At 37.0% G+C, this 27,062-nt stretch overlaps 1 non-coding gene across 1 annotated transcript; it reads right to left on the bottom strand.

Annotated features, from left to right (window-relative positions):
• Nucleotides 1-14,175: 14,175 nt before the first annotated feature.
• Nucleotides 14,176-14,283, bottom strand: LOC112746437 (small nucleolar RNA R71). Its single transcript, XR_003174322.1, has one exon. It is a non-coding gene; the product is annotated as a small nucleolar RNA R71 (small nucleolar RNA).
• Between the last annotated feature and the right edge of the window lie 12,779 nt (nt 14,284-27,062).

Consider the following 27,062-nt stretch of genomic DNA (forward strand, 5'->3'; position numbering starts at 1 on the left):
AGTATTGGAGGGCTAGTATAATTAACTGTTGCTCAAATGCATTAGATTTTATTTAATTGAAGTTTTCATCTAGGACATTTTATGAAATTTTTTTGAAATCATGAAAACCTTGAAAAAGCAAATGGAATTAAGGCAAGAAAAGCAAAAGGGAAAGAATGAGAAAGCTAAAGGCTCTGAGTACCAATGACAATTAAGTTGTTAAGTACTTGTGGTGTTTATGTATCAAGTAAAAAGCTTGAAAACAAAACACTTAGAATCAAGGCTAGGCTCAAGTGCAAATGCACTCCCTCAAAGCTCAAGGCTCTGAGCATCAATGATTAGAGAGTAAAGAAAAGAAACAAATTAGCTAAAAAGGACCTCTAATTAAATGCTTGTGGTGCTTATGTATCAAGTGGTAATACTTGAAAACAAAGCATTTAGAGTCGTAGCTTTGTTATCAACTCATGGGGCAAAGCACCCAAAAGGAGAAGCTAATAAGAGAATGAAAAGCTTATTTCAAGGAAGAAACATAAGGAAAAGATTTCATAAAATGAGCTAGATAGAAGCATCAATCATTTACATTTCTTTTGTGATTGTGGCATGCATAGAAAACTAGCCAACCATGAACATTGAGTTGCTATTCTTCTTACCTTGGATTGTCAATCTCTATTGCATGATTCTTTTCTTGCTTGGAGACAAGCAATGTTTAAGTTTGGTGTTGTGATGACATGTCATCATGTCATGTTTTTCTATGCTTTTTCATACAAAAAATTGATGATTAGTGCTTAAATATTGAATGCTTTTGTGCTTAAATGGTATATTTCTTTGATCTTTTGATTTTATAAACTTTGTAGGAAATAATAGAAGAAGAAGTAATAAAAAGCACTAAAAGAAGAATCATACTCCCAAGGTGGCAAAAGAGTTGGAAACAGACTCAAGGAGGAGCAAAGAGGATTTGCAACCCTGACCTCTTACACTCCAACAAGAATAACTCGAGCTACAAAACTCCAAATGAGGTGATTTTAGTGGCATTGGAAAGTAGGAACCCAGAGCTTTCCAGGAATATATGGCACTGCACGGTGGACACTAAATCTGAGGGAGAAAACTTACCCCGAAAGTGCAAAGATGAACATAGTATCAACCTGCAGTAAGGCCAGCTGACCTCTCCACCTTCCAAGGAGGATAACTTGAGCTGTAAACCTTTGAATGATGCTCTCTCAAATGCATTGGAAAGTAGACATCCAGATCTTTCCAACGATATATAATAGTATGGGGTGAACATTAAGTTTGGGCCTCAGAAGCTGGCGCTAACTTTGGCCTCCAATCAGCGCTCATTTGCCAAGTGAGCGCCACGCTCACTAATTGAGCGTTTTCGGCCTCCAAAATAGCATGCCCATGCCTTCTTCAAAGGACCATAACTTGAACTACATATGTCCAATTGATGCGCTTCTAGTTGCGTTGGAAAGCTGACATTCAGAGCTTTCCAACGATATATAAAATTTATATTTGGCATGAAATTGAAGCACAAGTGATAGGCATCTTTAAGACCCAAAAACCACGCTCAATAGCCAAACAAGGCTAGCGTTCACTTTGGAAGTGAGCGTGGCGCTCACTTTTCTACCTTTTTCGTGACTTGCAAGCCATGGGGAGGAAGTTCATGCCAGCCGTACACTAAAGTAGCGCTCAAATATTGAGCGTAGCGTTCATAAAGCAAGCACCAAAGGAGGAGCGCTCAACCAAGGAAGCACCAAATGCGCACCAAAGGAGCGCTCACTCAAGGAGCGTAGCGTTCAAAAAGCGAGCGCCAACCAAGAAACGCACGCACCAAATTGGCGCACCAAAGGGAATGAACGGGGCGTTCACTTTCCCAACTGAACGCTCCACTAGAGCATCACCAAGCCAACCCTGACCCACTTATTCAAAGCCAAATCCTAATCAACCCATTCCATTGAAGCCTCAAAACAAGCAAAGCCCATCGACATGACTCAAAGGCACAAGAAAAAGCTAGATTAGGAATTTCATTTAAATTGTAATTTGTTTTCAATTTCAATTTTATTTTCATTTTGTAAAGCCTATATAAAGGCATCAATTTCATTTTATTAGTTAGGCTGGCTCTACTAGAGAGCAATAGGAGTAGGAGTAGGAGTAGAATAGAAGACTCTCGTTGACAAACTTTTATTTTCTGCACGCTTTACATTTCAAGTATTGAATTCATCTTTATACAATTTTCTTTTCTGCTACAATTTCCTTCTCTGCAATTTTACTTTTCTGTAACTTTACAATTCTGTACATGATTCAGCCTGATTTAATCTTCCTGCAATTTAAATTTCCAATCACTTGTTCTTAAGTTCTTTTCGATTGCTTGATCTATTGGTTTCTTTAATTTCCCAGCACCCAATTCCCTTTACATTTGCTGCAATTTACGTTTCTTGCTCTTCAAGATTTTGTCAATTTATTTCCTGCAAGTTAGATCTTCTGCAATTTGTTTTTCTTGCTCTTTAAGTTTTTGCCAAATTTACTTTCTGCACTCTACAATTCCTGCAATTTATTTTCTGTTGCTTCAACTTCATTCAATTCACTTTGTCTGCTTGACTAAACTAATCACCCACTAAAGTTGTTTGATCCATCAATCCCTGTGGGATCGACCTCACTCTCTTGAGTTATTACTACTTGATGCGACCCGGTACACTTGCCGGTGAGTTTGTGTGAAAATCTAATTTTCACCCATCACCCTTCTGAGTAAACTTGAGAATTGTTTTGATGCCATGTACGACCTTTACGTATAGTAATGCGATGCGTTAGTTCTTTAAAACGTGGTTTGTGGATATGGAAGGTGAAGCGGTAAGTGTCCATCGTTATGAGAAGTTGTGGGAGTTTCGTTTCTCATGGAAGAGTTTGCAGATGTTAGGCTTTTGACCGGTTAAGGGGTTGTGAAGTGATCGGTGGAGTTGGAAAGTTGATGTTTTGAAGTGGATACGAGATTTGTGAGCGAACGTTATATCCGTTGTTTAAATACCAGCCTGCTTTGTAGCCTTTTGCCACATTTACTACCCCTATTTTGTTCTTTCAAGTTTTTGTAAAGTCTTGAAACCATATAACCTTTTTGCATCAAGCTTATCTTGTATCTTCTGCCTTACACCATACTTTACCCTTATATTTAAATCTTATGATTATTCGGTATTTAAACATTTATATATGTATGACAAGATTTCTTACATTTCTAAAAGGTATTTAAAAAGTAGAGTGCTAAGACTATGTATTACTTTAATTTTCGAGGACGAAAATTTTTATAAGGTGGGTAGAATGTAAGACCCAAAACTTTTGAAAAGTCTTATTATGGACAAATTTCAAATCATATAATTATTTATAGTTTTAATTTCAGAAATTATTTTATTAAAGATAATTAAAGGCATTTTTGATTAACTATGGATTATTTTTCTATTTATAATTTAAAGTTTTAGAAATTAAAAAATAATAAGATTTGGCTATTTAAATTAGGATTTTATCTAATTTTATAATTATTGAGTTATTTTTGTATTTAAATTATAAATTTAGTAGTTATGAAATAATAAGAGTTGTTATATGATTTAATTTAACTAATTGATATTTTTATAATTTAATGCTTTAAGTTTTAGAAATAATGAAAATTAATCTTATTAGCTTATAATTTCAATCAGAGTATTTGATTCCAAATCAAATAGTATTTTAATACAACAAATAATATTTTAGAATAATTTTAAGGATTTAATTAGTTTCAAATTAAACCCCAAAATCTTCAATTCCACACATAAACCCTAATCCTAATTAAACCACAATTTTTCCCTTTATCCTAAATGCAACCCTAGCCGCTACCCTTCTTTTTCCTTTCAACAAACACACAAAAAACAACACAACACACACACACACACTGAAACATAAAGAGAAGAAAAGGGAAAGGGGGAAGGGACCACGGAGAAGAAGGAAAGAGGGGAAGGAGGAGCTCGCCGGCCAGCCGCGCCCTGCCACCGTGCCAGCTCCTCACCGCCGTGCTACATCGCCGTCCGTGGGAAGTCGCTACCGTCGCTGACTGAGGAGAGAGGAGATCCGAGAAAGAGAGAAGGAGCGCCGGTGGGAGAGGGAGACCGCTGCCATAGCCGTCGCCGTTCGTGCTCTATCTCGTCACCACCATCGTGTCCCCTGCACAGTCGCCATCGTCCGTCACGCCACCACCACGCCACACCACCGTCGAGAGCAGAGCCGCAGGGAGAGAAGGCTCGCGAGTGAGAAAGGTTGCAGGCCTATAACTACCGCGTGTTTTCGCCTTTCCTCGCCGTTTCTGTTGCCACTGTCAGTGCCTTGCTGTCGTCGCCGTTGCTGCTGGGAGCCGCACCACCGTGATCGAGCCTCTGCCGCTAAGAAACGTCGTTGCCGCTGCTGAGATCCACTTCCACTAAGGGTTTTAAGTTGGTTTTCATTTTCTTTGAATTTTCGGGAGCTTTGTCATCGCTGCATATTTGTTACAGTCACCGTCGCTGGAGTTTTGGTCACCACTGCCGCTCGAGGTGGCTACAGGGGCTGCCGCCAAACTAGTTCAGTGACCACCGGTATTTTGTTTCCTTATTACAGTAAGTGTTTATGTTTCAAAAACCCCTACGTTAGTATCCTGTTATGTTTGGTTATAAACTTTGAAGTTTTGATAATGCAGGGTCGTGTTCTGAGCATTGCATGTCGCTTTTAAGTTGCTGTGATTACTACAAAGTGATCAGGGGTTGAGGCTTCGGTTGCTGTTGGTTTCAGGATGAGAGAAAAGAGTTCCATTAACGCGTTTGGTTTATGATTTTGACTTGCCGAGGTAGGGACGTTTTCTACAAACTAATTTATTTTAGAGTGGAATTGTTATAAATTGATATGATGAGAAAAATGCTTTTCTAGTGATTATGTAAGTCTTATAAATTTTTTTATTTGTCTTGGATGAATATGGTTGTCTGTTTGATTGAAATAATGTCTAATTTTGTTAAAATAGAGACTTCTGATTAGTTTGATTTGAAATAATTTTAATATTTAAAAGTTTGGATTTGGTTTTATTGAAAACTGATTTAGTCTTGAACCTATTAGAAAGAGTGAGGATTGGTTTGGTTAGGACCCGAAAAGGGTGGCAAAGTCCAAGTTTTAGGGGAGATGCTGCCAATATTTCTATAAAATCCAAAACTTTGTTTGAAAATGTTATTTTGAAAATAATGAATTATGCTTTGAATTGAATTACTGATGAATGAATTATGTTTGAACTTATTTTATTAAGAAAATTATTATATTTTGATTGTAATTTATTTAAGAAAAGAATTATGTTTTAAAGTTGATCTAAAGATGAAAATACTTATGTTTTGGAATTTGATTTAAGTAAATATATTTGGGGAAGTTTTAGTGGATTTAAAAGAAACTTGAATTTCGATTAACAAATTTCACTTGACGACATTTTAGAAAAAGTGTGAAGTATTCTCTAAAATTTTGATTTAGCAAAACTAAAATAATTTCCGAGCCTTTGGAAACAGATTTAAGAATGAAACTGAAATTGGTTTTCGGTTTAAATGATTTATTTTGGTTTAAGTAAGTTGGTTTTGAAATTGGTCTGGAATATTTGGATACATGACTTGATTTTGATTTAAACTCTAAATTATTTATTCAAATCATGAAGCTAAGGTTTAGAGGTTTTCAATGAATTTAAAGAAATGAGTTTCATTATTCTCCCCTAAAATCTTGAGAATCTGCTAAGAAATTTTATCACCAAATCCTGATTTAGAATGAATGATTTTGGGTCTTTCAGAAGAGATTTTGAATTTGGCATGGTTTTGAAGTTGTTTGGAAGTTTTGAAAAGATGTTGCGAAAAGTGGCTCTATTTTGAAAAGAAAGTTGACTTGAGAAAAGTGGTTATTGGCAAGATGTGAACTAAATACGTTTATTATTTGAAAGTAAATGGGGCCAAGATTGATTTTTGAAATAAGATTTTTATCCTGATTGATTGAAAGTGTGCAGGAAACTATATCCCTGGCGGCTGGCGTGGCAGATCTTCTGCTGCAAGAGTGTGCCTGGCACTATATCCGTGGTTTAAGTGAGATCGGAGGTAGATTATCCTGCTCACATTCTTTCGGAATCACAAGAGTGTGCCAGGTACTATATCCCTGGACCGTGTGCCGGACACGATATCCCTAGGGGTTCCCATTTATATTCGTGACCAAAAGGTAACATCTCCATGGGAATGTGTCGGATTGGAAGTTGAACCGACATGTGATATCACAGCCAGTAGGACAGACATTCATCATATGCATCTATGTGATATTATTTGGGTGTGCATATTGTAATTGGTTTGCCTATGTGAATAATTATGTTTAACTGCTAATTGCCATACTTGATGTAACTACTTTGATTGTGTTTGAACCTCTTTACTTGTGTTTGTGATTGAAATTGTTTGGATTGTGGTGATTTGGATGCTGACTGAGTTGTTTGGGCCTGAGGCTGTGGCTGGTATGTTTGAGGTCTAGTTCTGTATAAAGTATCTAACTAGTTTAGCATAGACTTAATGAACCTATGATTGGAATAGGATGATCATTTATACAGGTTGGGTAACTTCTTTTATGTTTATGGTCTAGTAAAGTATGAAAAATCAAACTCCTACAGCATAGACTTAATTGAACCTATTCTTGGGAGTTGGGACAGGTTGGTCATTTATACTATCAAGGAAAACTTTTAAGATTTTACAAGAAAGGCACTACAAGAAAAAAGGCCCGTCGGTACACTTTTTTCTTGCCAAGCTTTTAAAGCGTGTCCAAAAGTGGTCAATGGCCATGCTTTTTCGACGGTGGCCACTGATTTGTGATTTGGCCATGCTTTTTTTCGCCACACTTGAAAATGTAACACCCTCACTATCAGAATGTCACGCTTCCGGCTGAGCTACTCTGACAGCAAGAAGTATTATGACGACTTCATATACTTAATAATAAAATAGGAGCCTTTGACTCGAAATTGTATCATTGTTCCTTTTTGAAAACCAGAAAAAGAATACTTTTTAAATAAAACAAAACAAAACAAGCATATACATGTACAAAACTTCTTACTCAAGTAACCTATACATATTATATACATACAAATCATACAAATCCTATCCCTCTTACACAATATAATATTGATGACAAGGGGTAAGTAAATAAAAACTAAACAGCATTATCAACTAAGCGAAACGCAATACAACCCTTCGTGAGCTTTTTCATCTGTCTCCTAAAAAGATAAAGCTGTAGGGAGTGAGAACCTAACCACACGGTCTCACCACAGAGTTTCAGAATTGTCATAATAAGATATTTAAAGAGAAATCTATTTTTAAGCTCAGTGATTATTGTTCGTCCTTTGAATCTTTTAAAAATCAACAACTAGTCATCCAAAAACCCTTTTTGAAAATCAATATTTAAATATCCAAAAATCCAAAACCTTTCTTTTCTTTTAAGAAAATCTTAATCAGAAACCAACTACGCAATCAAACAACACAATCATTAATTCAGCACTAAAGCTCATTCTCAAAAGTAGCACACCAGGACAAACTCATGCAAAACAGACAAAGAAAGCATAAGTTTAGGTAGCAGTTGCAGCAAATAGTTCAGATAACAGTTAATAACAGTCTAACAATTAAGCAAACCAAAACAAATTCAAACCCAAGCAAAGCATGCAAATGCATATGATGCATGCCTGTCCTATGGCTAATGAGCTCATCTGTCAGTTATACAGCCAACCCGACAAGTTCGGTTTGCTAAACCCTTGGACTGTCCCCCGACGCGCATCCCCATGAGTCTATGCATAGCTTTTTCTCATATATATATATATATATATATATATATATATATATATATATATATATATATATATATATATATATATACATATCAAATCGCTCAATGGGGAAACCATTCCCGGGAATTTATAAGTGCCCGGTCACCCTTACGTTGTAGGATCAACAGAGTATCGAGTCTCAACCTGGAGCAAGTGGTGGCAAGCCACTACGTCTACCCAGGAAAACTCGTGTCTCAGATAATTCAAATTCATAAGCCATATGAATAATTCATTCAAAATTCATCAATATCTAAGTCATTCTCAATATCATCATCATTCGTCAATCCATATCTCATTTCCAAATTCATTCAAAAATTATGTTTCAAAGTCAATCCTCATCATCCTTCTTTCCATTCCGTTCATCAACAATCCCAATTCAAAACATAATTCTTTCTTTGCTAAATAAATCAATCTTAAAACATATAATGTTTAAAACCAAATCTTTTTAAATAATTACTTCAAACGAAACTTCCAATTTTATAAAATTTCGGCAGCATCTCCTTTAAAACTCGGACTCTGACACTCTTTTCGGGTCCAATCCAAACATTCCTCAAACCCTTTCTCAACCATTTCCAAATCTCAATCGTTTTCCAAAATTCAACCAGTTTTAATATCAAATTATTTTCAAATCCAACCATTTCCAATAATAAATCTTTTTCAAAATTAAACCAGCTCAAATATTAAATCATTTATAAAATTAAACTAATTCAAAATTAAACCGCTTCCAAAATTGATTCATTTTCATATCTCGAATCATTTTCAAAGCCGATTCATTTACATTATCAAAATAACTTCAAAACCAAGAAAAACCACTTTTCATAATAATCAACTAAATAACTTTTCAAACTAATTACTTTTCAACAATCACATACCACTCAAGCAATCAAGCAATCAGTCATTCAGTCCAGCAAACAACCACATTTGTAAGACAATCATAATTACAGACATATATTTTTCACATTAATATCTATTTATAACAACTCTATAAGATAAAATAAATTTTAAGAAAACCCCTACCTCAACAAGTCGAAACACATAAACCTCTTTTTTTTTCTTGGCCTGAAAACAACGACAACCGCGACCTCAGCTCCACTCACTTCCATCACAACAGAAGCAACCTTAATCACGACATGTGGCCCCGACGACTAAATCCTAAAATATTAACGTCGCAAGAATCTTAACAACATACAACAGAACAGCGACTAAAAGAGTTCGAAACTGAAACAAGGAATAGCTTACCGTACTAAAGAGGAATGACTAAACTGAGTAGCCGCAACAACAACAATACTTGCTGTAACAATGGCTTAGAGCAAAGGCAGCAGCAGCAGGATGGTGGCTTCAACGGCGACGTACAACAGAGAAACTCGCGATGACTGTATAACATGACGCAGACAACCTCAGTAACAACTCACGGGAGAGCCAACTTAACAGAAAAGAAGACCTGAGGCAAGATTAGAGCATACCAAGCAGTCCTAGACCTCAGTGGCGGTTTCTGGTGGCAACGGCGGTGGCGTGGAGCTTCGGCGATGCAGCAACAAGCATAAACAGCGGCGGGCAGATCGGCGAAGGCGGCCATCCTTCCAGCAGCGGTGGCAAAACGCGAATAGCCTCTCTCTCTCACTCGCGGATTGATGAGTCCATATTTTCTGGTATATTTTAAGTTTTATTTGAATGGATTTCATCATATAAACTCACATTTATTCATCCAAATAGCATGCTTTTGTGTTCTCTCCCTTAATTGTGCCTAAATGTGAAAACATGCTATTTTGTGCTTAAATTGGTGATTTTAATCCCACTTTTTTGCCATTCGATGCCATGACATGTTTGTTAAGTGATTTTAGGTACTAAAGGCAAGTTTGGCAAGGAAAAAGTGGAAGGAAGCATGTACAAAGGGAGAAAGCATGAAGAAAACAAAGGAGAAGCACACATTGGAGTATGCGTGCGCACAACCTAGTGTGCATACGCACAGGAGCCACAAAACTATGTGTGCGTACGCATGACCACCTGTGCATACGCACAAGAAGAAAATCAGCAAGTGTGCGGACGCACACACCTGTGCGTCCGCACACGTCCCAGCGCGTGACTCATTTATTGTAAATCGCTGGGGGCGATTTATGGGCCTCCAGGGCCCAATTTTGGGACTTTCTAAAGCTGATTGGATGCTATATTAAGACAGGCTTTACTCCATGTGAAGGGGGGGGGGGAGAAATTAGGGTTAGATTAGCATTATGTAGGTTGTTCTCTAGAGAGAGAAGTGATGAGCGGATAATTTATACGCTTTTTGGCATAGTTTTTAAATAGTTTTCAGCATAATTTAGTTAGTTTTTAGTATATTTTTATTAGTTTTTAAATAAAATTTACATTTCTGGACTTTATTATGAGTTTGTGTGTTTTTCTGTGATTTCAGGTATTTTCTGGCTGAAATTGAGGGACTTGAGCAAAAATCAGATTCAGAGGTTGAAGAAGGACTGCATATGCTGTTGGATTCTGACTTCCCTGCATTGAAAGTGGATTTTCTGGAGCTACAGAACTACAAATGGCGCGCTCTCAATTGCGTTGGAAAGTAGACATCCAGGGCTTTCCAGCAATATATAATAGTTTATACTTTGCCCGAGTTTAGACGACGCAAACTGGCATTCAACACCAGTTCCATGTTGCATTCTGGAGTTAAACGCCAGAAACAGGTTGCAAAGTGGAGTTAAACGCCAGAAACAGGTTACAAACTGGCGTTCAACTCCAAGAGAAGCCTCTACATGTGTAAAGCTCAATGCTCAGCCCAAGCACACACCAAGTGGGCCCCGGAAGTGGATTTCTGCATCAATTACTCATTCTGTAAACCCTAGTAACTAGTTTAGTATAAATAGGACATTTTACTATTGTATTTACATCTTTGGTTCAGATCTTTGATCAGTTTTATGCTATCTTAGACCTTTATGGAGGCTGGCCATTCGGCCATGCCTGGACCTTATCACTTATGTATTTTCAACGGTAGAGTTTCTACACTCCATAGATTAAGGTGTGGAGCTCTGCTGTTCCTCATGAATTAATACAAAGTACTACTGTTTTTCTATTCAATTCAAGCTTATTCCTTCTCTAAGATATCCATTCGCACCCAAGAACATGATGAATGTGATGATTATGTGACGCTCATCATTATTCTAACCTATGAACGCGTGCCTGACAAACACTTCCGTTCTACATGCAAACAAGCTAGAATGAGTATCTCTTGGAAATCTAATACAGAGGACCAAGTCTGAGATATTAGAATCTTTGTGGTATAAGATAGAACCCATGGACGGCCATTCTTGAGATTCGGAAAGTCTAAACCTTGTCTGTGGTATTCCGAGTAGGATCTGGGAAGGGATGGTTGTGACGAGCTTCAAACTCGCGAGTGCTGGGCGTAGTGACAGACGCAAAAGGATAGTAAATCCTATTCCAGTATGATCGAGAACCGACAGATGATTAGCCATGTAGTGACAGCGCATTGGACCATTTTCACAGAGAGGATGGGATGTAGCCATTGACAACGGTGATGCCCTACATAAAGCTTGCCATGGAAAGGAGTAGTAATGATTGGATGAAGACAGCAGGAAAGCAGAGGTTCAGAGGAACGAAAGCATTTCTATACGCTTATATGAAATTCTCACTAATAAATTACATAAGTATCTCTATCCCACTTTATATTTTATTTATTTTTTTATTATCAATTCACCATAACCATTTGAATCCGCCTGACTGAGATTTACAAGGTGACAATAGCTTGCTTCAGGCCGATAATCTCCGTAGGATCGACCCTTACTCACGTAAGGTTTATTACTTGGACGACCCAGTGCACTTGCTGGTTAGTTGTGCGAAGTTGTGATAAAGAGTTGAGATTACAATTGTGCGTACCAAGTTGTTGGTGCTATTGATGATCACAATTTCGTGCACCAAGTTTTTGGCGCCGTTGCCTGGGATTGTTCGAGTTTGGACAACTGACGGTTCATCTTGTTGCTCAAATTAGGTAACTTTATTTTAATTTTAACCTTTTTGTTTTTATTATTCTTATTTTCGAAAAAATCAAAAAAATATATTTTTTATTCAAAATTTTTAAGAATAAATTCTAGAGTTTCATGAAGCACGTTGAAGCCTGGCTGGCTGTCAAGCCATGTCTAATACATTTGGACCGAGGCTTCCACTTATCAGCATATGAAGTTGGATGAAGTATCAGCTGTTGTATGTCTAATTTGTATCTGCTGAAGCTTGGCTGGCCATTGGCTATGTCTAGTGTTTTGGACCGGAGCTTTCACTGAAAGCTTGGCTGGCTAGTAAGCCATGTCTAATTCCTGGACTGGAACTTTAGACTAACATTGCAAGATTCCTAGAATTCCTATTAAAAATTTTGAAATCCTTATTTTCTTTTTCAAAATAATTTTCGAAAAATACCAAAAATTTTTTTAATAAAATCATAAAATCAAAAATAATTTTATGTTTCTTGTTTGAGTCTTGTGTCAAGTTTTAAGTTTGGTGTCAATTGCATGTTTATCTCTTTCTTGCATTTTTTGAAACTTCATGCATATGTTCTTCATGATCTTCAAGTTGTTCTTGGTAAGTCTTCTTGTTTGATCTTTAAATTTTAATGTTTTGTGTCTTTTCTTATTTTTCATATGCATTCTTGAATTATCAGTGTCTAAAGTTTGAAAATTCCTAAGTTTGGTGTCTTGCATGTTTTTCTTTTCTTGAAAATTTTCAAAAATAAGTCTTGATGTTCATCTTGATCTTTAAAGTGTTCTTGGTGTTCATCTTGACATTCAAAGTGTTCTTGCATGCATCATGTGTTTTGATTCATAATCTTCATGTTTTGAGTCTTTTTGTTGTTTTTCTCTTTCATCATTAAAAATTCAAAAAATAAAAAAAATATCTTTCCCTTTTTTTCTCATCAAATTCAAAAATTTGAATTGACTTTTTCAAAAATTTTTAAAATCTTGTTATTTCTTATGAGTCAAATCAAATTTTCAATTTAAAAATTCTATCTTTTTCAAATCTTTTTCAAAAATCAAATCTTTTTCATTTTTCTTTCATAATTTCGAAATTTTCAAAATTTATTTTCAAAATATTTTTCTTATTTTTATTTCATATTTTTGAAATTAATGCTAACAATTAATATGATTGATTCAAAAAATTTTTAGTTTGTTACTTGCCTAGTAAGAAAGATTCAACCTTTAAAATCTAGAATCATATCTTTTTAGTTTCTTGTTAGTCAAGTAATCAACTTTGATTTCAAAATCAAATCTTTTTAAATTTCTTTTTCAAATCTTTTTCAAATTAAGTTTCAATCATATCTTTTTCAAAATTAATTTCAAAATCTTTTCTAACTTCTTTTCTAACTTCTTATCTTTTCAAAATTAATTTTCAAATCCTTTTTTTGTAATCCTATCTTTTTGTTTTAATCATATCTTTTTCAAAAACTACCTAACTAACTCTCTCTCTAATTTTCGAAAATCCCTTCCTCTTTTTCAAAAATTCCTTTTTAATTGATTAATTGTTTTAAATTTAATTTAATTTTATTTTTCTTTTTAATTTTCGAATTCTAATTCTAATTTTAATTAAAAACAAAAATATTTTTCTTTTCTTTTTATTTAATTTTCGAAATTCTCTCCCACTCAGCTCTTTCTAATTATTTTATTTACTTACTAACACTTCTCTTCATCTAAAAATTCGAACCCTCTCTTCCTCATGGTGTTCGAATTTCTTTTCTTCTACTCACATAAAGGAATCTCTATACTGTGACATAGAGGATTCCATATTTTCTTTGTTATTTCTTTCTTTGTCATATGAGCAGGAACAAGGATAAGAACATTCTTGTTGAGGCTGATCCTGAACCTGAAAGGACTCTGAAGAGGAAGCTAAGGGAAGCTAAAGCACAACTCTCTGGAGAAAATCTGACAGAAATTTTCAAAAAAGAAGGAGACATGGCCGAAAATAATAACAATGCAAGGAAGATGTTTGGTGACTTTACTGCACCCAATTCCAATTTACATGGAAGAAGCATCTCAATTCCTGCCATTGGAGCAAACAAATTTGAGCTGAAACCTCAATTAGTTTCTCTGATGCAACAGAACTGCAAGTTTCATGGACTTCCATCTGAAGATCCTTTTCAGTTCTTAACTGAATTCTTGCAGATCTGTGATACTGTTAAGACCAATGGGGTTGATCCCGAGGTCTACATGCTTATGCTTTTTCCGTTTGCTGTAAGAGACGGAGCTAGAGTATGGTTGGACTCTCAACCTAAAGATAGCCTGAACTCTTGGGATAAGCTGGTCACGGCTTTCTTAGCCAAGTTCTTTCCTCCTCAAAAGCTTAGTAAGCTTAGAGTGGATGTTCAGACCTTCAAACAGAAGGAAGGTGAATCCCTCTATGAAGCTTGGGAGAGATATAAGGAACTGACCAAAAAGTGTCCTTCTGACATGCTTTCAGAATGGACCATCCTGGATATATTCTATGATGGTCTTTCTGAATTATCTAAAATGTCATTGGACCATTCTGCAGGTGGATCCATTCACCTAAAGAAAACGCCTGCAGAAGCTAAAGAACTCATTGACATGGTTGCAAATAACCAGTTCATGTATACTTCTGAAAGGAATCCTGTGAGTAATGAGACGGCTATGAAGAAGGGAGTTCTTGAAATTGATATCCTGAATGCCGTATTGGCTCAGAATAAAATATTGACTCAGCAAGTCAATATGATTTCTCAGAGTCTGAATGGATTGAAGGAATCATCCAACAGTACTAAAGAGGCCTCTTCTGAAGAAGAAGCTTATGATCCTGAGAACCCTGTAATAGCAGAGGTAAATTACATGGGTGAACCCTATGGAAACACCTATAATCCCTCATGGAAAAATCACTCAAATTTCTCATGGAAGGATCAACAAAAGTCTCAACAAGGCTTTAATAATGATGGAAGAAACAGGTTTAGCAATAGCAAGCCTTTTCCATCATCCACTCAGCAAAAGATAGAGAGTTCTGAGCAGAATTCATCTAGCTTAGCAAATATAGTCTCTGATCTATCTAAGGCTACTTTAAGTTTCATGAATGAAACAAGGTCCTCCATTAGAAATTTGGAGGCACAAGTGGGCCAGCTGAGTAAAAGAGTCACTGAAACTCCTCCTAGTACTCTCCCAAGCAATACAGAAGAAAATCCAAAGAGAGAGTGCAAAGCTATTGATTTAATCATCATGGCTGAACCCACAAGGGAGGAGGATGACGTGAATCCTAGTGAGGAAGACCTCCTGGGACGTCTAGTGATCAATAAGGAGTTTTCCTCTGAGGAACCAAAGGTATCTGAGGCTCATCTAGAGACCATAGAGATTCTATTGAACCTCCTTATGCCATTCATGAGCTCTGATGAGTATTCTTCTTCTGAAGAGAATGAAGATGTTACTGGAGAGTAAGTTGCCAAGTACCTTGGTGCAATCATGAAGTTGAATGCCAAATTATTTGGTAATGAGACTTGGGAAGATGAACCTCCCTTGCTCACCAATGAACTGAGTGATCTGGATCAACTGACATTGCCTCAGAAGAGACAGGATCCTGGAAAGTTCTTAATACTTTGTACCGTAGGCACCATGACCTTTGAGAAGGCTCTATGTGACCTTGGGTCAGGGATAAACCTCATGCCACTCTCTGTAATGGAGAAACTGGGAATCTTTGAGGTGCAAGCTGCAAGAATCTCATTAGAGATGGCAGACAACTCAAGAAAACAGGCTTATGGACAAGTAGAGGACGTGTTAGTAAAGGTTGAAGGCCTTTACATCCCTGCTGATTTCATAATCCTAGACACTGGGAAGGATGAGGATGAATCCATCATCCTTAGAAGACCCTTCCTAGCCACAGCAAAAGCTGTGATTGATGTGGACAGAGGAGAGTTGATCCTTCAACTGAATGAGGACAACCTTGTGTTTAAAACTCAAGGATCTCCTTCTGTAACCATGGAGAGGAAGCATGAAAAGATTCTCTCAATGCAGAGTCAACAAAAGCACCCACAGTTAAACTCTAAGTTTGGTGTTGGGAGGCCACAACCAAACTCTAAGTTTGGTGTTGAACCCCCACATTCAAACTCTAAGTTTGGTGTTGGGAGGTCCCAACAATGCTCTGAACATCTGTGAGGCTCCATGAGAGCTCACTGTCAAGCTATTGACATTAAAGAAGCACTTATTGGGAGGCAACCCAATGTTATTTAATCATATCTATTTTCTTTTCTTTTTGTTGTTCCGTGTTTTATTAGGTTGATGATCATGTGAAGTCACAAAAACTACTGAAAAATCAAAAACAGAATGAAAAACAGCATTGAAAATAGCACATCCTGGAGGAGAGCAGTCTGGCGTTTAACGCCAGAAACAGACACCAAGCTGGCGTTTAACGCCAGAAACAAGCATCTGCCTGGTGTTAAACGCCAGAAACAAGCTACATTTGGGCGTTTAACGCCAGAAACAGGCAGCAATCTGGCGTTAAACGCCAGGATTGCACAGCAAGGGCATTTTACACGCCTAATTGGAGCAGGAATGTTAAATCCTTGGCCCCACTGGATCTGTGGATCCCACAGGATCCCTACCACTTCTTCTCTCATCTTCACACCTTTTCATAATATTCTTCCTCAATTAACCTCCACCAATCACCTCCATTACTCCTTCAAAACCATTATACAACCCACCTACTTAAATTCAAACCATCACTCATTCCTTTTCACACATCATAACCACCTAAACCCCCTTGACCGAACCATTCACACACCTCTATCTCCTCCATTTTTTTCTTTTTCTACTCACTTCTTTCTTCTTTTTCTCGGGGACGAGCAAACCTTCTAAGTTTGGTGTGGTAAAAGCATTGCTTTTTATTTTTCCATAACCATCTAGGGCACCTAAGGCCAGAGACATTCTCATTGAAAAGGACAAGCCCATCACTAAGAAAAGGATGGAGCAAACAAGAGATCATGGACCTCAACAAGAGCATGAGGAAATCCCTCACCATGAAATCTCTGAGATGCCTCAGGGGATGCATTTTCATCCACAAAACTATTGGGAGCAAATCAACACCTCCCTAGGAGAATTAAGTTCCAATATGGGACAACTAAGGGTGGAGCACCAAGAGCATTCCATCAACCCTATGAAATTAGAGAAGATCAAAGAGCTATGAGGGAGGAGCAACAAAGACAAGGAAGAGACATAGAGGAGCTCAAAAGCACCATTGGTTCTTCAAGAAGAGGAAGACGCCACCCTCACTAAGGTGGACTCATTCCTTAATCTTCTTGTCTATTTATTTTCTGTTTTCGGTTTCCATGCTTCATGTTTAATTATGTTTGTGTCTTTACTATATGATCATTAGTGTCTAAGTGTCTATGCCTTAAAGTTATGAATATGAATCCATCACCTCTCTTAAATGAAAACTGTTCTAAAAAACAAAAGAACAAGAAGTACATGGTTTCGAATTCATCCTTGAAACTAGTTTAATTATTTTGATGTGGTGGCAATACTTTTTGTTTTCTGAATGTATGCTTGAACAGTGCATATGTCTTTTGAAGTTGATGTTTATGAATGTTAAATATGTTGGCTTTTGAAGAATAAGGAAAAAGGAGAAATGTTATTTGATAATCTGAAAAATCATAAAAATGATTCTTGAAGCAAGAAAAAGCAGTGAATACAAAAGCTTGCGAAAAAAAAAGAAAAGAAAAAAAATTAGCGAAAAAAAAAGCAAGCAGAAAAAGCCAATAGCCCTTAAAACCAAAAGGCAAGGGTAAATAAAAAGGATCTAAGGCTTTGAGCATCAGTGGATAGGAGGGCCTAAAGGAATAAAATCCTGGCCTAAACGGCTAAACCAAGCTGTCCTTAACCATGTGCTTGTGGCGTGAAGGTGTCAAGTGAAAACTTGAGACTGGGCGGTTAAAGTCGAGGTCCAAAGCAAAAACTGAGTGTGCTTAAGAACCCTGGACACCTCTAATTGGGGACTTTAGCAAAGCTGAGTCACAATCTGAAAAGGTTCACTCAGTTATGTGTCTGTGGCATTTATGTATCCGGTGGTAATACTGGAAAACAAAGTGCTTAGGGCCACGGCCAAGACTCATAAAGTAGCTGTGTTCAAGAATCAACATACTGAACTAGGAGAATCAATAACACTATCTGAATTCTGAGTTCCTATAGATGCCAATCATTCTGAACTTCAATGGATAAAGTGAGATGCCAAAACTATTCAAGAGGCAAAAAGCTACAAGTCCCGCTCATCTGATTGGAGCTAAGTTTCATTGATATTTTGAAATTTATAGTATATTCTCTTCTTTTTATCCTATTTGATTTTCAGTTGCTTGGGGACAAGCAACAATTTCAGTTTGGTGTTGTGATGAGCGGATAACTTATACGCTTTTTGGCATTATTTTTACATAGTTTTCAGTATAATTTAGTTAGTTTTTTGTATATTTTTATTAGTTTTTAAATAAAATTTACATTTCTGGACTTTACTATGAGTTTGTGTGTTTTTCTGTGATTTCAGGTATTTTCTGGCTGAAATTGAGGGACTTGAGCAAAAATCAGATTCAGAGGTTGAAGAAGGACTGCAGATGCTATTGGATTCTGATCTCCCTGCACTCAAAGTGGATTTTCTGGAGCTAAAAAACTCCAAATGGCGCGCTCTCAATTGTATGGGAAAGTAGACATTCAGAGCTTTCCAGCAATATATAATAGTCCATACTTTGCCCGAGTTTAGACGATGCAAACTGGCGTTCAACTCCAAGAGAAGCCTCTACACGTGTGAAGCTCAATGCTCAGTCCAAGCACCCACCAAGTGGGCCCCGGAAGTGAATTTCTGCATCAATTACTCATTTTGTAAACCCTAGTAACTAGTTTAGTATAAATAGGACTTTTTACTATTGTATTTACATCTTCGGATCAGATTTTTGATCAGTTTTATGCTATCTTAGACCTTTATGGGGGCTGGCCATTCGGCCATGCCTGGACCTTATCACTTATGTATTTTCAACGGTAGAGTTTCTACACTCCATAGATTAAGGTGTGGAGCTCTGCTGTTCCTCATGAATTAATACAAAGTACTACTGTTTTTCTATTCAATTCAAGCTTATTCCTTCTCTAAGATATCCATTCGCACCCAAGAACATGATGAATGTGATGATTATGTGACGCTCATCATTATTCTAACCTATGAACGCGTGCCTGACAAACACTTCCGTTCTACATGCAAACAAGCTAGAATGAGTATCTCTTGGAAATCTAATACAGAGGACCAAGTCTGAGATATTAGAATCTTTGTGGTATAAGATAGAACCCATGGACGGCCATTCTTGAGATTCGGAAAGTCTAAACCTTGTCTGTGGTATTCCGAGTAGGATCTGGGAAGGGATGGTTGTGACGAGCTTCAAACTCGCGAGTGCTGGGCGTAGTGACAGACGCAAAAGGATAGTAAATCCTATTCCAGTATGATCGAGAACCGACAGATGATTAGCCATGTAGTGACAGCGCATTGGACCATTTTCACAGAGAGGATGGGATGTAGCCATTGACAACGGTGATGCCCTACATAAAGCTTGCCATGGAAAGGAGTAGGAATGATTGGATGAAGACAGCAGGAAAGCAGAGGTTCAGAGGAACGAAAGCATCTCTATACGCTTATCTGAAATTCTCACCAATAAATTACATAAGTATCTTTATCCCACTTTATATTTTATTTATGTTTTTATTATCAATTCACCATAACCATTTGAATCCGCCTGACTGAGATTTACAAGGTGACCATAGCTTGCTTCAGGCCGATAATCTCCGTGGGATCGACCCTTACTCACGTAAGGTTTATTACTTGGACGACCCAGTGCACTTGCTGGTTAGTTGTGCGAAGTTGTGATAAAGAGTTGAGATTACAATTGTGCGTACCAAGTTGTTGGCGCCATTGATGATCACAATTTCGTGCACCAAGAAGCTCCCCCTCTCTTTAGAATTAGGGTTCTTTAGTTTAATTTCTTGTAATTTCTACTTTTAATTCTTGTTTTCATTTACTTTTTCTTATCATTTATTGTTATTACCTCTTTGCTCTTCTTCATTTCTCTTGTTATTTCCTTTACTTTGTTATTTTCATGTTATGGACACTTTTGTTATTTTAATTCCAATTAATGCAATTTTATGTTTCCATGTCATATGTTGCTATATTGAGTTGCTATCTTTATTTTCCTTGCTTGGTAGTTGTAGCATTTATTTCAATGCATTTTAATATTATTTTATTCTCATGCACACCAAGTGTTTGATAAAATGCTTGGCTTAGTTTTTACTTAGTTTTTCTACACTCTTGGCTTGGAATTGATGACTTTGGTGTCCCTTGAGTCATTGATGTCCATTCTTGTTTGATACATTAGAGTAGTTAGTTGATTTGATCTCCCTTGACTCTATGTGACCCCTTAGTGTTGACATAGCACTTAGGGATTGAAATTAACTATGCCTATTTGACTTATCTTCGATGTATGGTTGACTAAGTAAGATTAACTCCTCATAATCATCATGTGTTTGTGGTCAATGGCTAGGATAGATAGCCTTAGTTCTCAATTACTTGCAAAGAGATTTCTTGCTTTTGAAGTTTTATTGCTTTGACTTTTACTTGCTTTCATTTACTTTCTTGCATGTTAAGTTACTTTCTTGCCATTTCTTTTCCTTGCATTTAATCGCTTTAACTTTTATTGCTTTGATGTTTAATTTCTTGCACGTTTAATTCCTTGGTTGAGAAATTGGATGTTTGGGTGGAATTGAGTTGTGGATGTCCATTCCGCATTGTGTGAGATTAGTTAATTGATTTGGTTTCCATTGACGCTAGTCTTTCAATAAGTAATTAGTGAGTTGACTAGGACTTATGGATTGAGATCAATTACATCTTTTGACTAATTCTCAAGAAGGATTAATTGATTTGGATTGATTCCACATAATTTCCATGTTTGTGGTCCACAACTAGTATAGAAAACCTAGATTATCCACTTCTTGCCAAGTGTCCTTTAATTGCTTTCTTTTCAATTCCTTGCATGCTTGTTTAAATTCTTGCTATTTACATTTCTTGCTCCCTTGCTTTCATTCCCAATCCCCCATGCTCTCTCTCATAGCCAATGAATGTACATTTCATTGCAACTCCTAGGGAAGACGACCCGGGAGCTAAATACTTTCGGTTATATGTTTTGATTTGAATTTAATATTTGATTGATGATCAATGGTTGGGTTTGGACTATACTTGCAACGTGAATCCTATTTTTAGTGTAAAAATCCAAACCTATGCTTTTGGTCATTCACCAAATTTGGCGCAGTTGCCGGGGAGTTGCAATGGTGTAAAGTTAGTGACTATTGTGAATATGTTAATATGTAAATAGCTTACTTTTTGGTTGTCTTTTGTTAGGATTGGGATCCCGGAGGACATAGGAGATTCAAGCATTTGGTGGGAAAGTCAAGCACAAGCCACCATAGCAAGGGCTCTCCCAATTGTCTAACTTAGAGACATTAAATAAAAGTGTTTGGTAACATTGTTCTAACTCTCCTCTTCTTGTACATATTTTTACTTAGAGTAAATTACCAATTTCGTCCTCGAATTATCAAGACGCTGACAAAAATAACCTTCACTTTTATTAACGACAAAAATACACTTAAAATATTAGAAAACACTACAAAAATATCTGATCATAAATAAAAATTTATTCCGTTAACAGAGTTGGTTGAACGGTCAAACAGATTCTGTTATACCCCTTCTTCTCCTTCTCTTTCATTCTCCCTCACTTCCTCCCTCCCTAAAGCAACTACAACAACAATAAATAGCATCTCAGTCACTCTTCCCTCCCCCAAATCTCCTAGAAACCGCTGCAAGCTACAACAACAACAATATATCTCAGTCACCCAGAAATTGCAACAACGACAACAACATCATCTTCCTAGCTAGCTGAAACTCCTGCAACAACAACGTCTTTCTCACTATTTCTCTCCTCAAATACGATGTCGCCTCTTCTTCCATAGTTTCTCTCCCTCAAATACGACAATAGTCTTACTCTTTGCTAGTGTCATCTTGCTCATCCACTTCTCTTTCTTCGATTCTTCTCTCTTGTCGCCTCTCTCTTTCTCTCTCCTTGTTATTCTTCTTCTCTCTCTTCTTAACGATGGTGCCTATAGTGATGTTGCCATCTCCTCCCATCCTCCCTCACTTCCCAAAGCAACTACAATAACAATAAGCAACATCTGACTCCCTCCCTCCTCCAAACCTCCCAAAATAGACCTTATGTCTCACCCTCTTCATCTCAGCCACAGCAATAATCAGCCATAATAAATAATAATCATACATAATCAGTAATTTCACAATTTCTCATTATACTTTTTTAATAATATAATAAAAATAGAATCTAAAGAGAAAGAATGACAAAGAGAGGAGCTAAAAAGATAACTTCTCACCGCCTTGGAGAGAGGGACTGTCCGCTGCTGGCTTACTGCAAGAGAGGAGAGTAAGGCGCTGCAAGACAGGTTTCTAACAGTGATGGAGAGGTGGCGAGCAAGCAGCAACGGTGATGGCGAATCTGGTAGAAAAGATCAGAAGATCTGCTGCGAGAGTGAAGAGGGTAAGGAACTGCCAGATCCACTTCTGACGACAACGGAGGGGCGGCGAGCAAGAAGCAGCAGCGACAACAAGGTTCTGTCGTTGAAGACAAAGAGAAAGTGGCGTGGGTTGATGAGCAACTGTTCTGTGTGTTGGAGAAATGAAAGTGAGAATAAGGGAGAAGAAAAAAGGAGAGAGGAATGGGCTATGAGAGCGTGAGACAGAGAAGATTCGAAGACAGCAGCCATAGATTTAGAGTGAGAGTGAAGAGAGTGAGGCATAAGCTCTTTCCGGGAGGTTTAGGGGAGGGAGGGAGTGAGGACGAATGAGGGAAAGGTAGAAAAAGGGTATAACGGAATCCGTTTAATAGCTCAGCCAACTCTGTTAACGGAATATAGTTTTATTTACGGTTGGATATTTTTGTAGAATTTTCCAATATTTTAAGTGTATTTTTGTCATTAATAAAAGTGGAGGTTATTTTTGTCAGCGTTTTAATAATTCGAGGATAGAATTGGTAATTTACTCTTTTACTTATTTGCTTTTTGTTATAGTTGGTTAGCTTAGAATTAATTTAATTTTTAGTTAGTTATATTAATTTTGGTTTGGATCATGAATTTAATGGGTTCTTGCATGTTTTGGTATTTGGTTTTGATTAAACTAAGGCTTGGTACCTTAGAATTTTGAAGAAAAAAATTTTGCAAAACAGGGCATCTGTGCGTACGCACGTACTTGTGCGTGCGCACAGAACAACTATTTTCTGCTTCCTGTGCGTGCGCACCGACCTGTGCGCATGCACACGCATGATTTTTCCCTCTGTTCGCAGTGCCAGCACGCCTTGTGCGCGCGCACCCACTCGTACGTACGCACACATACCCTTTTTCGCACTCTTTGTGCGGAAGCACAGATGTGTGCGTCCGCACGCCAACTTGCAACCACTCTGGTGGGAGCGTTGGCACAGCCTGTGTGTGTGAAACCCTACCCTTACACTTTTGTACGCGCACGAACCTGTGTGCGCGCGCACACGTGATCCTTTTCAAAAAAAAAATGTTTTGTGCATACGCATACCTTCTAATCCTCTCTCTATTTAGAGCGCTCGCACACACTTGTGCGTCCGCTCACCCTCCATTTCCTTACCTTTTGTGCGTGCGCACACCTAGGTGCGTACGCACGCATCTTGATTCCCTCTCTGCTGATAGCGTTCGCACACTTGGTGCGGACGCACACTTGGTGCGGACGCACACTTGGTGCGGACGCACACCTTTCCTTTTTAGCCTTGTGTGCATACGCACACTACCCTGTGCGTGCGCACACCCCTGTTTTCTCACACTTTACTTCTCTCCTTCTCTTCTCGCTACTTCTTCTCTTCTTCTTTCTTCCACCACTCTCTTCTCTTACTTTTTCCCTCTTTTCTACTTTTTCTAGTTGCTTTTCATTGTATTTCATTTTTTTTATTTTAGTAAATTTATATTAGCTTTGATTTAGTTATTTGTTAATTGAATAAATCGCAAGTATTGATTGATGATTATTGGGTTGATTCTTGCTTGAATTTGGATTCAAGTTTGATGAATATGTGCACTGAGCATTACAGCCTTGTGTAATTGCCTAGATGAATTGTTAGTTTGATTCATATATTGTCATGACCATATGCATTAAACTTTATCCTTGTTTGGCATTATGAATTGTGCACTTTTACTTTAGTGAATTGAGTTGAGCTACTTAGTCATCATGGTTCTTAAGTGAATGTAATCACATAACAAGGTATTTGTTCCTTGTTAATGCCTTGCATTTTTTTAGTTGACTTGACTTCACTCTTATCAAGACTTGTCACTTTTTTTGTAACAAGCACCTTATACATGTGATTATTTCCTTATGCCTAAGGATGAATATGTAGTCTCTTTTCATCATTGAATTGGTTGTTGTTAATTGTGCCATTTTCTATTAACTTTGCACTTCCACTTGCACGATTTCAATAACCAATGTCTTATATACCCAATTCACTTTAGGTGTAGTTACCTAGGTTGTTTGTGCCTTAAATTTTGCTTATTTATTACTTGTAACCTAGGACTACTTGATTGAGGAACATGCAATTTTTTTTGCTTTTGTGGTTATTGTTTTACCCGATCAATATGTTGTGTTCTAAATTGTGCGCGCATTTAGAATACACACATTGCATTTTATCATACCACACGCATCTTACTTTTCCTCAATTATTGTTTATTTGCCTACAAAGCAACCGAAGCCCCCGGAGCACACCAGCTGAAGGTGGAGCCTTACGTCTCTTCATCCCCTGGATCGTGTGCATGCACGAAGGACCGTGCATTATTTAAGTGTGGGGGAGGATTGCCAACTTCAAGGGGGTAAAATTCTTTTCTGAGACACTTTGCAATACTCTTTTTGTTCTTTTTTCTTCAATTTTTGCAACTTCCGTTCTTGGTTGCATTTTTGTTTGGTTTGATTTGTTTGTATATATCTCTTTAATGCTTATAGTTATATGATAGTAAATATTTGCATGTTGCATGTTAGATTGAATAAGTTTGGTGAAATAACAAAGAATTTTCAAGAAATCCCTTTTTAGGGCATTCCATTGATTAGATTTGAAACTTATTTTTGAACTTGCTTGAAGTGTCTTTTTATGGAACATAGAAAAGAGTTTGAACAAATACCAAGTGAGATTTGAGCTTTAATTGTGTGGTTGCACATTTTCAACCACAATTTTTGTTCTTGTGTGATAAACTCCTTTTATGATTGTGATCTTAGATTTGCTTTAGTCTATATGTCCTATATTTGTTGTTTTGGATTGCATTTAGTATGATTGAATCCATCTTTGTATAGCTCACTAACCCATATGGCCAACCCTTGCATCTATCTTTGTAAACCACTTTTTGAGCCTTTAATTCCCCTTTGTTCTCATTATAAACACATCATTTATCCTAAGTGAAAAACCATTATGACCATGTATTGTATCTTTGATTAGCTTTGGTTTGAGTGTGTGTGTTAATCAAGTGTGGGGGGGGGGGATTTATGGGAAACATTGGAAGTTAGTTAGCTTTGGGTGTTCATTGAAAATATGGCAAAATGGGTAACTACTCATGCATCTATTGTTTAAAATATATGCATCTATTTTTGTTGATAAAAAAAGAGAAAGAAAGAAAGAAAAGAAAAGAAAAAGAAATGATAATAAAAATGTAAATAAAGGATGCATATGTGTGTGAATTGAAAAAGAAAGATGCATGAGTGAAGGTGAGAAAGGGATAAATGGGTAGCTAGGATTGTTTTGTTATGTATATAGGATGATATAGGATCAGGTGGGATACTTGAGCTAATCAAAGATCCAATCTATTAGCCCACTTAACCATATTGATCCTACCCATACCTAAGCCCCATTATAACCCTCAAAAGTCCTCATGATATTTGCATTCATTCATCAAATATTAGTTGATTGTTAGATGACTTGCAAATCTTTGAGAAATATGATTAAAGGAGAATTGAGTGATTAAGTCCTACACACCGAATGATTAGAGTGTAAACACATCCGGTGAGGGGTTCAATCGCTCAATTCTATGTTTCCATTGCGTATCTGGTATCTTCTTGCAAGTTGTTGAAATTAATTTGAAAACTTCAAATCAAATCCTTGGACATTTATTATATTGCTATATTTTCTTGTCTTGGCCCTAAGTTCCTATTTTGGGATTGATTGAGATTCTTTTGTTTGCTTTTATCAAACTCAATAGGAATCATAGTGTAGATATAGATAGATAGTATTTAGTATAGTTGCATGCATGTAGTACTTGCATTAAATAAATTGCATTCCCTCCTTATCCTTCTCCTTTGATTGTGATTAGCATGAGGACACGCTATTGTTTAAGTGTAGGAGAATTGATGAGTCTATATTTTTCGGTATATTTTAAGTTTGATTTGAATGGATTTCATCATATAAACTCACATTTATTCATCCAAATAGCATGTTTTTGTGTTCTTTCCCTTAATTGTGCCTAAATGTTAAAACATGCTATTTTGTGCTTAAATTGGTGATTTTAATTCCACTTTTATGCCATTCGATGCCATGACAGGTTTGTTGAGTGATTTTAGGTCCTAAAGGCAAGTTTGGCAAGGCAAAAGTGGAAGGAAGCATGTACAAAGGGAGAAAGCATGAAGAAAACAAAGGAGAAGCACACATTGGAGTGTGCGTGCGCACAACCTAGTGTGCGTACGCACAAGAGCCACAAAACCATGTGTGTGTACGCACGAACACCTGTGCGTCCACACACATTCCAGCACATGACTCATTTATTGTAAATCGCTGGGGGCGATTTCTGGGCCTCCAGGGCTCAATTTCGGGACTTTCTGAAGCTGATTGGATGCTATATTAAGCAAGGCTTTACTCCATGTGAAGGGGGGGAAGAGAAATTAGGGTTAGATTAGCATTATGTAGGTTGTTCTCTAGAGAGAGAAGCTCCCCCTCTCTCTAGAATTAGGGTTCTTTAGTTTAATTTCTTGTAATTTCTACTTTTAATTCTTGTTTCCATTTACTTTTTCTTATCATTTATTGTTATTACCTCTTTGCTCTTCTTCATTTCTCTTGTTATTTCCTTTACTTTGTTATTTTCATGTTATGGACACTTTTGTTATTTTAATTCCAATTAATGCA

Source organism: Arachis hypogaea, chromosome 14 (genome assembly GCF_003086295.3).
Source record: "Arachis hypogaea cultivar Tifrunner chromosome 14, arahy.Tifrunner.gnm2.J5K5, whole genome shotgun sequence".
NCBI lineage: Eukaryota > Viridiplantae > Streptophyta > Magnoliopsida > Fabales > Fabaceae > Arachis > Arachis hypogaea.